Consider the following 14380-nt stretch of genomic DNA (forward strand, 5'->3'; position numbering starts at 1 on the left):
GCGACAAGCGTTACCGACCCTAGTCTTAATTTCTAGCTGTTTTTATTTCACCTTTATTTCTCTGAGTTACAGCTTGTGTATTGTGCAGAAGCCCGCTGTATTGCGCTAAGCCGAGTGAGGGTGTATGCTCAATGATTGCCACAAAAAACGGTTCGGGCGTCACAATCGCTGGGTATGCACTCTCACTTGGCTTGCTTCAACTCGGAGAAATAAAGACGAAATAAAAATGTCTGGAAACTACACTACACCGACCCCAGCTTAGCGTGAAAAGTTAGTTTGCACGCAAAAACCGATGTTTGTCGCGGAAAAAGTCTTTGTACGCTAAGACTATAACACGCACCACTGGCATTGGCGCCTGTAGTAGTGCTAGTGGTAAGTGTAGTAGTCTTAGTGTGTGCAGACGCTTCCTCTAAGAATATGGTCATGTCGCAACTAAAATGGCCTGTAAAATTTCATTGATACCACAATTTGATATCACAAACCGACCACCCCATGCAGTCAAACCTTTTCTTCGGGGTGGGTTGAACGAAGTCATTTTTTCTGGGTCGCTGCGCCTGGACTACTGGTTCCACTTAAGTTATGGCCTGGGCAGGTTGTTAGTGTATAGTCAAAGGACAAGTTCACCTTCATAAACATAAGGATTGAGAAAATGCAACAATATTTAATAGTAGAACACATCAGTGAAAGTTTGAGGAAAATTGGACAATCGATGCAGAAGTTATGAATTTTTAAAATTTTTGTGTTGGAACCGCTGGATGAGGAGACTACTACAGCTTGTGAGTCATATGCGTACAACAGTATAAAGAAAATGTAAAAGAAAATTCAACATATTTTCACTTTTTTCGCATAATAAAAGAGCACTTGACTTGCCTCTTTCTAAAGGCAGGGGGAATAATATTACCCATAACATTTGTCGGTAACAAGTCAGGGGAATGTGTACTTTTTTCAAAAGATGGAATTTTGTGAAATTCTCTTTATGTTGTCCTTATATTGTTGTACGCATGTGACATCTAAGTTATTCATACACTGCAGTAGTCTTCTCATCCAGCGGGTACTGCACAAAAACTTCAAAAATTCATAACTTTCGAACGGATTGTCTGATTTTCCTCAAACTTTCAATGATGTGTTCTACTAATATTGCTACATTCTCTCAATCCTTATGTTTATGAAGGTGAACTTGTCCTTTAAGTACCCAGAACTCGAGTCAAGTTCGTGAGTTACATTCTGTTGTATCAAAATGATTCTACAACAAGTTTGATCGTACATGTAGAAACCATGCAATTAGAAAATATTTCTGGAGATCACAGGTCAGAGTGACTACACACATGCATAGATATAGATCTAACATTTCTGTTTGTTACCTCTGCCAAGGGAGGAGGTCGTATTTTCTTTGGCATTTGTTTGTTTGTTGGTTTGTTTGTTCATCTTTGTGCAAAATAATTCAAAAAGTTGTAAACGGATTTGGATGAAACTTGCACTGCAGGAAAGGTTGAGAATCAAGTAACGGATGATTAAATTTTGGTAGTGATCCAGGAATTTTGTGGATTTTATGACGGATTTTCAATATTTTGGCAGGTAGGGTCGATGAACTTGAGACTTAAGAGTTCAAGTTGCACATTTTTTTAAGGTTTTCATCAGCACACTTAAGTGCATGCTCTTGTTTCTGCTAGTGCTAAGATGAGGCGTGCCACGCAGCTGGAAGTTGATGACATAACATTTTTACAAAATATTTCTAAATTGAGAAATCGGGCGACTTTCAGCATCCATACGTATGGGTGTAAGTCACTGATCTCTATGGAAGAACAAGATCAGTGGTGGGAATAAGGTTGAGCTGCTTAGCGGAGGTCTGCGCTCTCAGAGCTCAGAGTCCTTCTCTAGTTTGTTTAGTGTGTTTGTTTCAAGTTTGGGTGGAAGGCACACATGGACTTCTTGCCTCTTTGTGACACATAACCAAAGCAAGAATGTTGTTTACTCATTCTCCCAATTTGTTCCTCTTTCTTTGCACCGTCCTCACCCTCAACAACAGGGAAATACTTAAGTGTAGATCATGCCACAAAACCCTGCTAGCTAGGTGAAGGAAGTGGTGTACCAGATACAACGTTGGAGCACAGACAATTGGCATTTTGTGAAGTTCACTTTTATCCCAGTTTTCCAGTCAAGATGGTGCGCAGTGAGTACATTACCGACTTTTGTATGTTGTAACCCAAAAAGCCCTGAAATGCCATCTTGAGAAAATAATAATAACAGAGGTAAAATTTGTCTAATGGGATGAGTAGAGAGACGAAGTATGATAATAATAGGAATAATTACATTGACAGTAATAATAAACAGTCTTTATATGCACATTTCCAATATGATACTGATCAATGCATTTAATAAAGTAAATTGTCACAAAGCAAGCTCAGAAAGTACATAAAAACTTTTTCATTCATTTATCTATTTATTTATTTACTTATTTATTTTTTTATTTATTTTCATTTACATTCATTCATTCATTCATTCATTCATTCATTCATTCATTCATTCATTCATTCATTCATTCATTCATTCATGTATTCACATATCAATTTGTGTTTTGCCATGAATGTATAGTCACAGAAGACATGGTTCGGAAGAGAGCGGAGCACAATGAGATGCAAATATCAACTCTGGAAGAAGTGTCGCTTCATCAACAAGATATAGAAAAGTAAGTCAAATTTGCCAATGAGAGGAATGGATTTATTTGTTGTTATCAGTCAATGTTGAAGAGAGCTTTGCTTTCCCAGTGTAAAGAATGGTCACTAACTCTGTTGTATTTGTAGCATGATGCACTGAAATCCCTGTTAGATTGATTCTCAGCTGACAATCTTGCTTTCAGCTTTCATGCACTGACAATCTTGCTTTCAGCTTTCATGCACATACTACTACATGCACTATACACTGTATACTGTGCATGTAATATAACAGTCACATGACCACGACAGCTCTTTTTTTTCCCCCTTTGGAATGCCTGTGGTACAACACAATATTGATCTAGATTACTCTAATGTAAATAGCCATCATTTGTCAGACTTCATTCATATTTTACCAAGCTCTTAAGTTTGTTTCTCTGTATTCTTTTAAAGATGAATATTTCATTTACGAAAAACGAAAGAATTAAAGAAAGAAATCTGTAAAAAAATGACATGGGTTTGTATGGTGGTTGTATACTGTGTAAGCTCAATAATGCATATAATCATTTGACTGATCTTGTGTTTTTGTGATTTTGTGCTATTTTCATATCAATTCAGGATTGAATTTCTGGACAAGTGGTGCAGAGACCTGAAGATTCTGTATCTTCAGAGTAATCTAATTCCTAGAATAGGTGAGTAATATTGTATACACTATCCTTTGCTTTTGTAGAGTACCTACATACAGTGTACGATTTAATGGATCTGGGATGAATGGATGTGAAGTTTTGGAAAATATGTGAATGGAATTAATTTGATTTTTTTTTGCAAAGGGGATATTCTGAATGTAGAATTTACAATGGTTATATTTGGGTTTTTTTTTGTTATGATTAATGAAAGATGCACATAATTGATTCATTGCTAATGAAATGATAGTCCTTGATCTGCACCAAACTTACTGTTGGTGGAAATATAATTGAATCTTTAAAACTATTGGCGATCAATGGATACAATGCAAATTTGGTTTTCAAATGGAGACACAATGTGACCGTACAACTGAAGTTTCTCCAAAGCTTATCAGAATTTTAGTTGTATTTGATATGCTCATTTGCAAATGTGTTCTGTTCAAAGCATTATTCTTATACTGTGATTTGTTTATCTATCTATTTATTTATTTATTTATTTATATATTTATTTATTTATTTATTTATTCATTTATTTATTTATTTGTTTATTTATTAATTCTGCAAGTGATATTCCTTTGTATTCTTATTTCACAGAAAATGTAGGTCACCTCAAGAAACTGTATTTATTTATTTATTTATTTATCTATTTATTTATTTATTTATTTATTTATTTATTTATTTATTTATTAATTCTGCAAGTGATATTCCTTTGTATTCTTATTTCACAGAAAATGTAGGTCGCCTCAAGAAACTGGAGTACCTGAATCTCGCCCTCAATAACATTGAAAGGATTGAAAATCTGTCAGGTGAGTCTCAGTAAGACTCCATTACTAATCTCCCCCCCCCCCCCCCCCCCCACCATAGACAAGGACATAGTCAAACAAACAAACAAACAAATGAATGCACAGTGAATGAAGTACTGAGATAATGAGACTAACAATTGGTTACTTGTAATTGTACTTGACAAGTTTAAGAGCAATAACCATCCAAATATACTGGTTTATCTGGTGTGATCCAGCAATAAACAACACAAGCTGAAGCCGAGACATGTGTGCAGAGATCTGCACTTGTAAACCTGTAGAACTTTATTCAGTGAAATGCTGCAAGTGTAGAGGATGTAGAATTGGTCAAGGAAGAAGCGATGTGAGTTTGATGTAGAGTCCAGTGTCATGGGCGTAAGACATGATGCAAAATTCACATTTCACACGGCAACTCCCATGTAATGTTGAATCACATTTTTGTACTAGGTAATCCTGTATCATAGGGATAATCCAGAAATCTGGTTTTGCAATCAAATTTGACAGTAATGTAAAAGTCAATGTCTAATTTCAGTGCATGTGAAGTTTCATTTTTTACCATTAATTAGTCTAACTAAAATATTTTATGAAAAGGAAGTCGGTCGCAGCGTGAATGTATGATCAGTAGAATGGTTTATTGGGATCAAAGTTCTCTCTTATTTTGGCAGAAGGGAAGGCAAACAAGTATGACAGCATGATAAATTGTACATTGTAGTGAAGTATGATTAAGATGACATTTTTCACATCATATGATGACCTGTACAGGATGTGAATCACTGAAGAAACTTGACCTGACAGTGAACTTTGTTGGAGAAGTGACAAGCATAGAGTCTCTTCGGGACAACTACAATCTCAGAGAAATGTAAGTCATATGTTGCTCCATCTAAGATTTTTTTTTTTTTTTGGTGTGTGTGTAGTGTGTGTTGTAGTGTTTATGCTTCACAGGCAATTGCTGTATTGAGTTTCTTGACATCTGCATTAGTTGTAATGGTTTGTACGATTCCATGACATTTGCTCTTGCAACTTTTGCTCCCATGAAATATCTGCACGCTAAGCCAAAGCATAATTTCTACCCACAAACATAACCCTAACCCTAATCCTAATATCAAACTAAACCTAAAACCCTATCGCAACCTCAATCCTAACCCTATAGTCCTTGGAGAAAATTAGACTGAGCAATTGTCGCAGGAGCAAATTTCTTGCCACTGATATATATATTCTGACCATTCTCAGGATTTTCCACTGTTTAAAGACTGGGTATGTATAACATAGGATCTTTGACCCCTACTATGTTTTGTTCCAAGCTTTCCACACACAGGAGAGTGATTTCTTTGTGATTGGCATAGATTTCTGGACAGTAATTGTCAATGAGGAGAGATTACCAAATCCCCCTAATCCCCCTAATCACTATTGTATCATAATGGCCTTCCTGTTAGATTAAGGCACACGTGAGTGGGCTTCCTATTGTACACCTAGGTCATGTTGAATTGGGTAATGATTGTTGATGAATAACCGTGGCAGGCTCCACTATAGTAAAGGGTGAATCTCTCTGTACAGAAGTATCACTATAGGAAGTTAGATAGGGATGGTGACTCTGTGAGCACATGCGTATCTACATTTTACATTTAGTTGATAAAACAACATAATTTGAACTGATAGATGAAACGTACTAACAGCATGAAGAGCCATATTTTAATTTTGTTTGTGCAGTACGTAAAAACAAATAATGTGGAAAAAACAACAACTACGATGTCTACAATGTTGCGAAAAACATCATGTATTTGAAAAAAAAAAAAAAAATCTTGGTTCATTATTCATGTTTTTTTTCTCGCTTCCCTTGTAGGTTTTTGACAGGCAATCCCTGCACGGAGTATGAAGGCTATAGGCAGTATGTCATTGCTACACTCCCACAGCTGGAGGTAAACCAGCGATTATTACTCTTGTCTTGCTTTTTTTTTAATCTTCAAATTCTTACAATTACATTTATGATGAAGATAATGACTGTGATGATAATAGTTTCTATCAATATTATATTGTCATCATTATTACTTTGTCATTATTATGATTATGATGATGATGACTATGATGATGATGATTACCAGTATTATTTTGTTATTATTGTTATTCTCATAATTGTCATAATTGTCATTACCAGGTCAATCATGAGTGAGTCCCTTTTCAGCAAATTTCCTAGTCTAAGATCTCAAGTGCCCCCCCCCCCCAAAAAAAAAAGGGACAAGAAGAAAAATGCAACTAATTGGAAAACAACCTAAACAAAGTAAAAATCCAAAACAAAAACTAAAACAATGAATTTTGACAAACCAGCAACTTATACAAGAAACAAGCAAACAAATACGACAATGTGAGATGAGATTCTGCCGATGACTGAACAATGGGAAAAATATGATGATATCCCACTAACATTTGTTCAGGTACTAAAGTTTGTACATAAATACATACTGTGTCCTCATCTGCGAAAGTTTAAAGGTGCAGTCCCACTGTAGGTAGTCCAGCGGGTATAAACTCAATCTTGTATAAGTATTCTACTTTTACAGTATCCATCTTCTGATGTTGGTGTTGTGGTTACTTTGTTTTGTTTTGTTTTGTTTTGTTTTTTTTGTTGGTTTTTTTTTTACTCTGTGTGATAATTTGTTGTTTGAACTGTGGAAATCATAAATGCATTCATAATGTTCTTATGTATATATTATGTTTCTTGTCAGAGATTAGATGGAAAAGAGATTGAGAAATCGGAGAGGATTGCCGCCATCCAGGAGCTCGATGCGATCCGTCCCCAAATCCTGGAGCAGCAGAGAGAGTATCAGTTGAAGAGGGTGAGTAGGGAGTGACCGGTCATCAGAGAGTGGCCAGTCTCATGGCAAAAGGTTTAAAGGAATAGATATAGTTTTGGTTGGGAGCTGGCTTTAGGTTTCTAACCTTTCTGGTGCAATAATGAGAAACCTCTTATGAAATATGAAAGAGCATGTAATTCCAAGAAGAATTCAACTTTTATTTGATGAAAATTGGTTTTGAAATGGCTGAGATATCCAATACAAGCGATACTAATAAAAGGTGGGACCCACCATTCATTAGTGTATCTTTGTTATACTTTGTTTTTGGATATCTCAGCCATTTAAAAACCAATCTTCATCAAATGAACTTTGAATTTGTCTTAAAATGGTATGCTCTGTAACATTTCATAAGTGGTTTCTCAATACCTCGCAAAAAGTTAAAAGCTTAATCCTCATCCCCACCAATACTATACCATCCCTTTAATGATGGATGGACTGGTCATTGAAGAATGGCTAGCCTCTCAGTGAAAGGTGTAATGATGGACAGAGTGATCGGTCAACAGAAAATGGCTAATCTCTCAGTTAAGGTGTAGTAATGGACTACTGACCAAACTTCTTACTCGTCCTTCCACTCTTAGGCAGACTTTCACAGTTCAGGAAATGTTGATGTGATTGCAAGAGAAATGTTAACCCCTTTGAAGGACTAGTCCTGACCATACTCGAGCAGGTAACTATGCCAAATACATATTATACTGAAATAAACTCATCCTCAACTGGTTAAAAGAAGAAGAGAAGTGCAGCCACAAATAAATGAACGGGCGAAAGTGAAATGCAATACTTTGTTCTAGTTGGCTTTGATGAATGGAGTGAAGTGGAATAAACGGAAATGGGGGAGGTTTCATCAGGATTGGACCAAAAAGCAGAAAGTTACAGAATTTTAAACATTCTCAAATTTGAACATAACAGTGATCAATACTCGAAATGACTTTGTATGCAACATAGAATAAATGGTGATGACATGGCCTCATAAGTTTCCAACATACATGTATGTACACACAATTCTAGTTTTAAAGGGATGGTACAGTATTGGTGGAGATGAGAATTGGGCTTTTAATTTTTTGCGAGATACCAAGAAAACACATATGAAATAGTACAGAGCAAACCATTTTAAGAGGAATTCAAAGTTTATTTGATGAAAATCGGGTTTGGAATGACTGAAACATCCAAAAACAAAGTAAAACAAAGTGATCATAACAAAAGCTGGGTCCCACACTTTATCGGAATCGCTCGTTTTTGGATATCTCAGCCATTTCAAAACCAATTTCATCAAATAAATGTTGAATTCCTCATGGAATTACATGATCTTTCATAATTCATAAGAGGTTTCTCATTATCTCACAAAAAAATGTTAGAAACCTAATATTAGGTCTCAACCAAAACTATACAATCCCTTTAAGTTTCCTCTGTTTTTTGCTCGGCATGAAATCAAATGGATTTTCTATTTTATCAACCTTTGGCATTTGCACCACATTGGATGTACACTTGTACCTGTAGCTCTCCTTATTTCACTCTTTTTGACAAAAGGAAAACGAGAAGGCTGAAGCAGAGAACCACATGAAGGAGAAAGCGGAAAAGAAGGCATCGAAAGGCTTCGACAAGAGATGGTACACCGACATCAACCAATCGTGAGTTTGTGTTCTCAGGTTGCTGCAAACTCTTCACACAGGAACATCCACCCCATACACTTTCAGCTCACACTTCTTGGCAGTTAAAATATGATTTTGGTTCTTTTCCTGATATAATTTTGTTCAGTGATTACATTCAAGGGCTCCACACATTCAATGTTAAGTTAAAGATTTGGCTACTGCCCTATGAAATTGAAACTTCATTTGTGACATTCTTTCAGCATGTCATTCATAATGTGGATATTGTGAATGATTTCCTTTTTTTTTTTCTTTGTTTGATATCTATTTCCTCAGTGACATGCAGCACAAGGGTGAATCTCAGAATGATGATGATGTCACAAAGAAGGAAGAGGAGGAAGAAGAAGAAAAGTAAGTTGCATGGTCCAGCCCTTTCTTGAGCTTTTATTGCTCTGTGGTCTTCTGCTCACACCACACCCATCTTGAGCTATACCATGTGCATACATGCAACTGTACAGTGTGAATAACAGGGATTCTGCTTTTTTTCCACAACAGTGCAACTAACAAGGATATAATCATACCTAGTTCATGCCCAGATGTTGGACAGAGATATTTTGCAAAGCTTTGTGTACTTGGTCTCAGATGTGTGTCCGTTATGTAGTAGTAGTAGTAGTAGTAGTAGTAGTGGTAGTAGTAGTAGTAGTAGTAGTAGTAGTAGTAGTAGTAGTAGTGGTAGTAGTAGTAGTAGTAGTAGCAGTAGTAGTAGTAGTAGTAGTAGTAGTAGTAGTAGTAGTAGTAGTAGTAAATCATATCAGATACATTTATTTGTCTTTCATATCACAGTGTCACATTTGAGTCTAATGTGCGTTAACACCGTCATAACCTATCCCCCCCCCCCCCACCTGCATGCACATGTGCCCACTGAATTGTCGATATACCAGTGGAGAGAGTTAGCTGGATATGGTTTAAACGCTTTGAAGGATGCAATGCACATACATACCAAGTTAGTGCAGCTAACAAGGATATAATCATACCTAATATACTAACCGTAACAGACTAACGGTTGATCACAGTGGCTAGTTATTTTCTTCAAATTTGTTATGTGCTTGTAAATAACTGTAAATAAACTGTATTATAGTGTAAATAGCACAGTCTGCAAGAATCTTTAGCCTATTGAAGGAGGCAGACTTAATCAGAAGAAGAAGAAGAAGAAGTTGCTAATGAACACATTTGATAAAGTTGGCTCGACATGATTTGAAACAAGAATAACATTTGAATCTCATTCTTATTACAGCTTCTGGAATGAGAAGGTTGGCTACACTCCAGAATCCCGCAAGGCCATCAGCGATCACGTCCAGGAGAAGAAGAGGCAAGAGGAAGAGGAGAGAAGGTGAGTGTGAAACACATAGACTACTCTAAAAGTGGACATTTTGTGGCATGGAATTTTTTGTGCACTTTAAGCAAGTGAAACTAGCCCCAAGCTAAAGGCATTTACATTTTGTGCTCATTATACACTGTATGTGGTATCATTTCATAGTTTTGGTCTCAAGGTAGATATTTTGTAGGAGTATATATCTGTAACTGTTATGTTATTTGAAGTTTTTTCCACATTTGCTAGTTCTGTAGCATGAGTGAATTTGCTGTCGTAATGTGAACCAGTAACCTTTCACTGGAGTAAATGCTGCCGAAGCTCCTGAACTTCCATGGCAACGGTGAGCTGTTTGAGTGCTTTAGTACTGATATATGCTAATTGAATTAAAAACATGCAAAATTCATCTCTCCTGGCCATGCACAAAAAATTACTCACTCAAAAATATACCATGTCCAGGAGAAGAAGAGGCAAGAGGAAGAGGAGAGAAGGTGAGTGTGAAACACATAGACTACTCTAAAAGTGGACATTTTGTGGCATGGAATTTTTTTGTGCACTTTAAGCAAGTCAAACTAGCCCCAAACTAAAGGCATTTACATTTTGTGCTCATTATACACTGTATGTGGTATCATTTCATAGTTTTGGTCTCAAGGTAGATATTTTGTAGGAGTATATATCTGTAACTGTTATGTTATTTGAAGTTTTTTCCACATTTGCTAGTTCTGTAGCATGAGTGAATTTGCTGTCGTAATGTGAACCAGTAACCTTTCACTGGAGTAAATGCTGCCAAAGCTCCTGAACTTCCATGGCAACGGTGAGCTGTTTGAGTGCTTTAGTACTGATATATGCTAATTGAATTAAAAACATGCAAAATTCATCTCTCCTGGCCATGCACAAAAAATTACTCACTCAAAAATATACCATGTAAAATCTGTCAAAGCATAATGACCTAATTTTCATACTTCATCGTACCACATTCAATAAGACAATGAAAAGGACCCATCGCATCACAAATGTTACATGGTGCACCAACCACTTCATATGACCTGTGTGAATGTATGTTCGTTCAAACATACATACCCATCCATGCATACATGCACATTTCATAGGATTAATATGTCAGCGTTGGCCACTAGTGTGGAGAGAATTATCATTTGTGCTAGCTTCCATAGCTGGCACTGTGAATATGTAGACATCTGTGTTATTTGCCATATTATGTCTATTCATTGTTTGCAGTAAGAAAAGGGGTCCCCATCCGGCCAAGAGGGTCGTCCGACTTACCACAGATGACGGCAAAGTTCTGAACGTCAATGAAGCCAAGTAAGTTTGTCAGAATCTCTGTAGTGCTGGTTATGTTTAGAAACATCATGGCACTGCACAGCTATTGTCCTTTTGTGCCTTTTCAGGGGATAAATGGAAGAAAAATTCACTGTCTAAAGAATGATGTATGCACATTTTCCTGTAATTTCAGTCTTTTGAATATTAACACATCTGATGCCATTAAGAGTAGGAAGACAGTAGATTATTGTGTATATCCATATTAAACAGTGTGTGTATGATGGTATGGTGTGGATTACATATTAAATGATTGTCACATTTATATAGCGTCGTGTCACATCTGCATGTGTGGTAGAATTGGACAATAAAGGAACACAGACTGTTACCTATAAAGTACCATAGCTTTCACTTCCAAACTTGGTGCTAATTTCCGTTGAAGCTCATACAAAAATTGTGTGTGTGATGTGAGAAAAACACACATCCACATTCAGACTTACTGGCAACTTTAGCAGTGGATTCCTTCATGCAACCTCCAAACTAACTCTTGCACCAATCCCTGATGAGGGTTGCTACAGTGAAACCCTATTGTGCTGTGTTTACCTCTCAACACAGATGTCCTAGTACGTGCCGTCCATGAATAGGAATTATGTTTAATCCTCCTAGTCCTTTGCCTGATTCATATCATGGCAATTGTTTATTGGGATCTTTGTGTGTTTACTTGTGTGCGTGTTTGTTGTTGTTTTAATATTGTTGTTGTTTGTTTGTTTGTTGTTGGTGGTTTTTGTTTTGTTTTGTTTTTTTTTGGGGGGGGGGAATGATTTACAAAATCCAAATATGAAAGCTTAACATGTTATGGTGGAGGGCAAGAGATATCAAAGGTTCGAGGAAACATTATTGCATGGTGTGTGTTCTTGAATCGGTCAGTGGCACTTTATCTTTGTCGCAGAATTGACTTCAGTGTGACGGACAACGAGGAGGAGAACCAGTTTGAGCTGGACGTGGCGTGCTTCAAACATCTGGACACCTCACTCATTGACGTGGACGTGCAGCCTACGCACGTGAAAGTAGTTCTCAAGGGAAAGGTGAGGATGATATGAACAGATGAGATCAATGTGAATGAAGGTATGACACATAATGATTAATAACAATAATAAATGACATTTATATTAAAAGTCCTTCATGCGGGCGCTTCTAAGTGCTTTGATACAGGGCAGAAAAATTGAATATGAATAGAATATGAATGTGAACATTGTGATATGTAATATAGCAAAAATGAGAAAGAGTGTATACATGTAACAAAGAATAGATAAAACTCTTGTAGTAAAAATGAACTTGCTGATGCTGATGCTGACGCTGAAGTGGCTTTGATCATAGTCTTATTTGTGATTTACTAGAGCAATGCTGTTGCCCATAGGTCATAGAGGATTTTGTACTCTTTCTTTTGCTCTCATCACAGCTGGTAGGAGTTAAAGTGGTAAATATCCTCGTCATCATTATTGTTGATGCTTATCACATTGCTTTATGTGTCCTTATCAAGACTATCGTAGGTGATTTGTTATTATTCTTTTCTTTTTCCTTTTAAATTATCAGCATCATCATCTTAGTCATCATCAGCAATCACTATATTGACAGCTTTTCATGACTGTTGTTGCATGTATGTGATTTTACCTTGCAGATACTACAGCTTGTCCTCACTGAAGAAGTGAGGGCTGATGCAAGTGAGGCCAAAAGGTCAAAGACTACGGGTCACCTACTGATCACCATGCCAAAGGTCAGAGTTCAAGCAATATTTTGTGAAATTTGCACATAGGCCATCCCAGTTTGTATTGATATATTTTACTGCCCTTATCAATTGCTATATGTGTATGATTTGGTACTTGTGTGTATGTTTTGTTTTTGTTTATTGGCTTGTAATAGATGGGGCCTCATTAAGTAGTGGAAATGCAAGAAAATTGGCTACCTCATTCAGTCGTAAGGCTAGGGTACAAATCAAGAACCAGTAACTTCAGTCTGATATGAGATGTGCATTAACAATTTTAAACTGGGCATTTGTTCCTCAGCTCAGATGCTCTATGTGATGACCCATTCACATGGAATGTGACAATCATTGTGACGTTTCGCTTGTTCACTCATCTATTGCAGGTCAGAGAATACATAAAGCCAAAGAAAGTAGCAGCAAAACCAAGCTCCAATGGTCAGGAACAGACCACAAAGACACAGCAGTCTGTTGAGTAAGTTGAAAGCTCCATTAATGATTTAGAGTTTGTGTACTTTCTTTTTGGTCACATTATTTTGTCATCCACTCTGTAGATGGCTCTGAAGTAGATAAGATATGTTTTACTATCACTACATGTTTCATGAATAAAGTGGATAAATATGTCACTTATGAAGACCAATCACCTTCCATGTAGTTGTTTGAATGCATAAACATCCACTTTCAATGTTGTTGTATGATATGTGTATCAAATTTACCTTTCCCTGGACAAATGTAATGTACAACTACAAGGGTAGAAAAGTTTGAAATATGCTGAAACTTCCATATACACGTACCTAAGTATCTTCCTTTTCTCTTTGTTGTAGATTGTATAATGCATGCAGGACAAAATAATGGACTTTGCCTCATCCAATCGCATTCTCATGCATGATGCGAGGGTTGGGAATGAGGCGCCCTCTATTGTCACCTGTCCTAAGCCATTGTCGTTCAATGTCATGGTGGTTTACAAGTCCATTTCTTTATAGTGTGTGTCCCTTGTCTTTCCTGATGTCCCCCGGGATGTTCATTCACACAGTCTGCCTCACGTCACAGAATGTTGAAATGTTAAGTTTTTGTATTTTGTGTGTTCTTACATGTAGTATTGGAAATAAGACATCTTATGATGAAATTTGCAATACTACTTTTAAAATCTTTGTACTTGATTTTGTCTGTGTTTCCATACCTACAATATTATTCTGTCAAAGTTTCTGAACAACCTATTCTCTTCTTCTCCAACAGGCAAAAGCTCCAGCGGCTGGAGGTGGACCCCAAGAGTGGCAAGCAGGTAGACCTGATGGTGACCAAGGGAAGCGGGGAGCCCAGCAGGGGCCCACTTCTTGGTAGGAGACCAGTGGTTGAGGAGCGCAGCAACAGCGAGGACTTTGTGGATGATCCCGACGTTCCTCCATTGCTATGA

The 14380-nt window shown here is 36.9% G+C and overlaps 1 pseudogene; it reads left to right on the forward strand.

Annotated features, from left to right (window-relative positions):
• The first annotated feature begins 2030 nt into the window (after nucleotides 1-2030).
• Nucleotides 2031-14380, forward strand: LOC139734143 (dynein axonemal assembly factor 11-like; annotated as a pseudogene).

This window comes from Diadema antillarum, unplaced genomic scaffold (assembly GCF_040938485.1).
Source record: "Diadema antillarum isolate AM-2024a unplaced genomic scaffold, OU_Dant_1.0 seq00000512_RagTag, whole genome shotgun sequence".
Lineage (NCBI taxonomy): Eukaryota > Metazoa > Echinodermata > Echinoidea > Diadematoida > Diadematidae > Diadema > Diadema antillarum.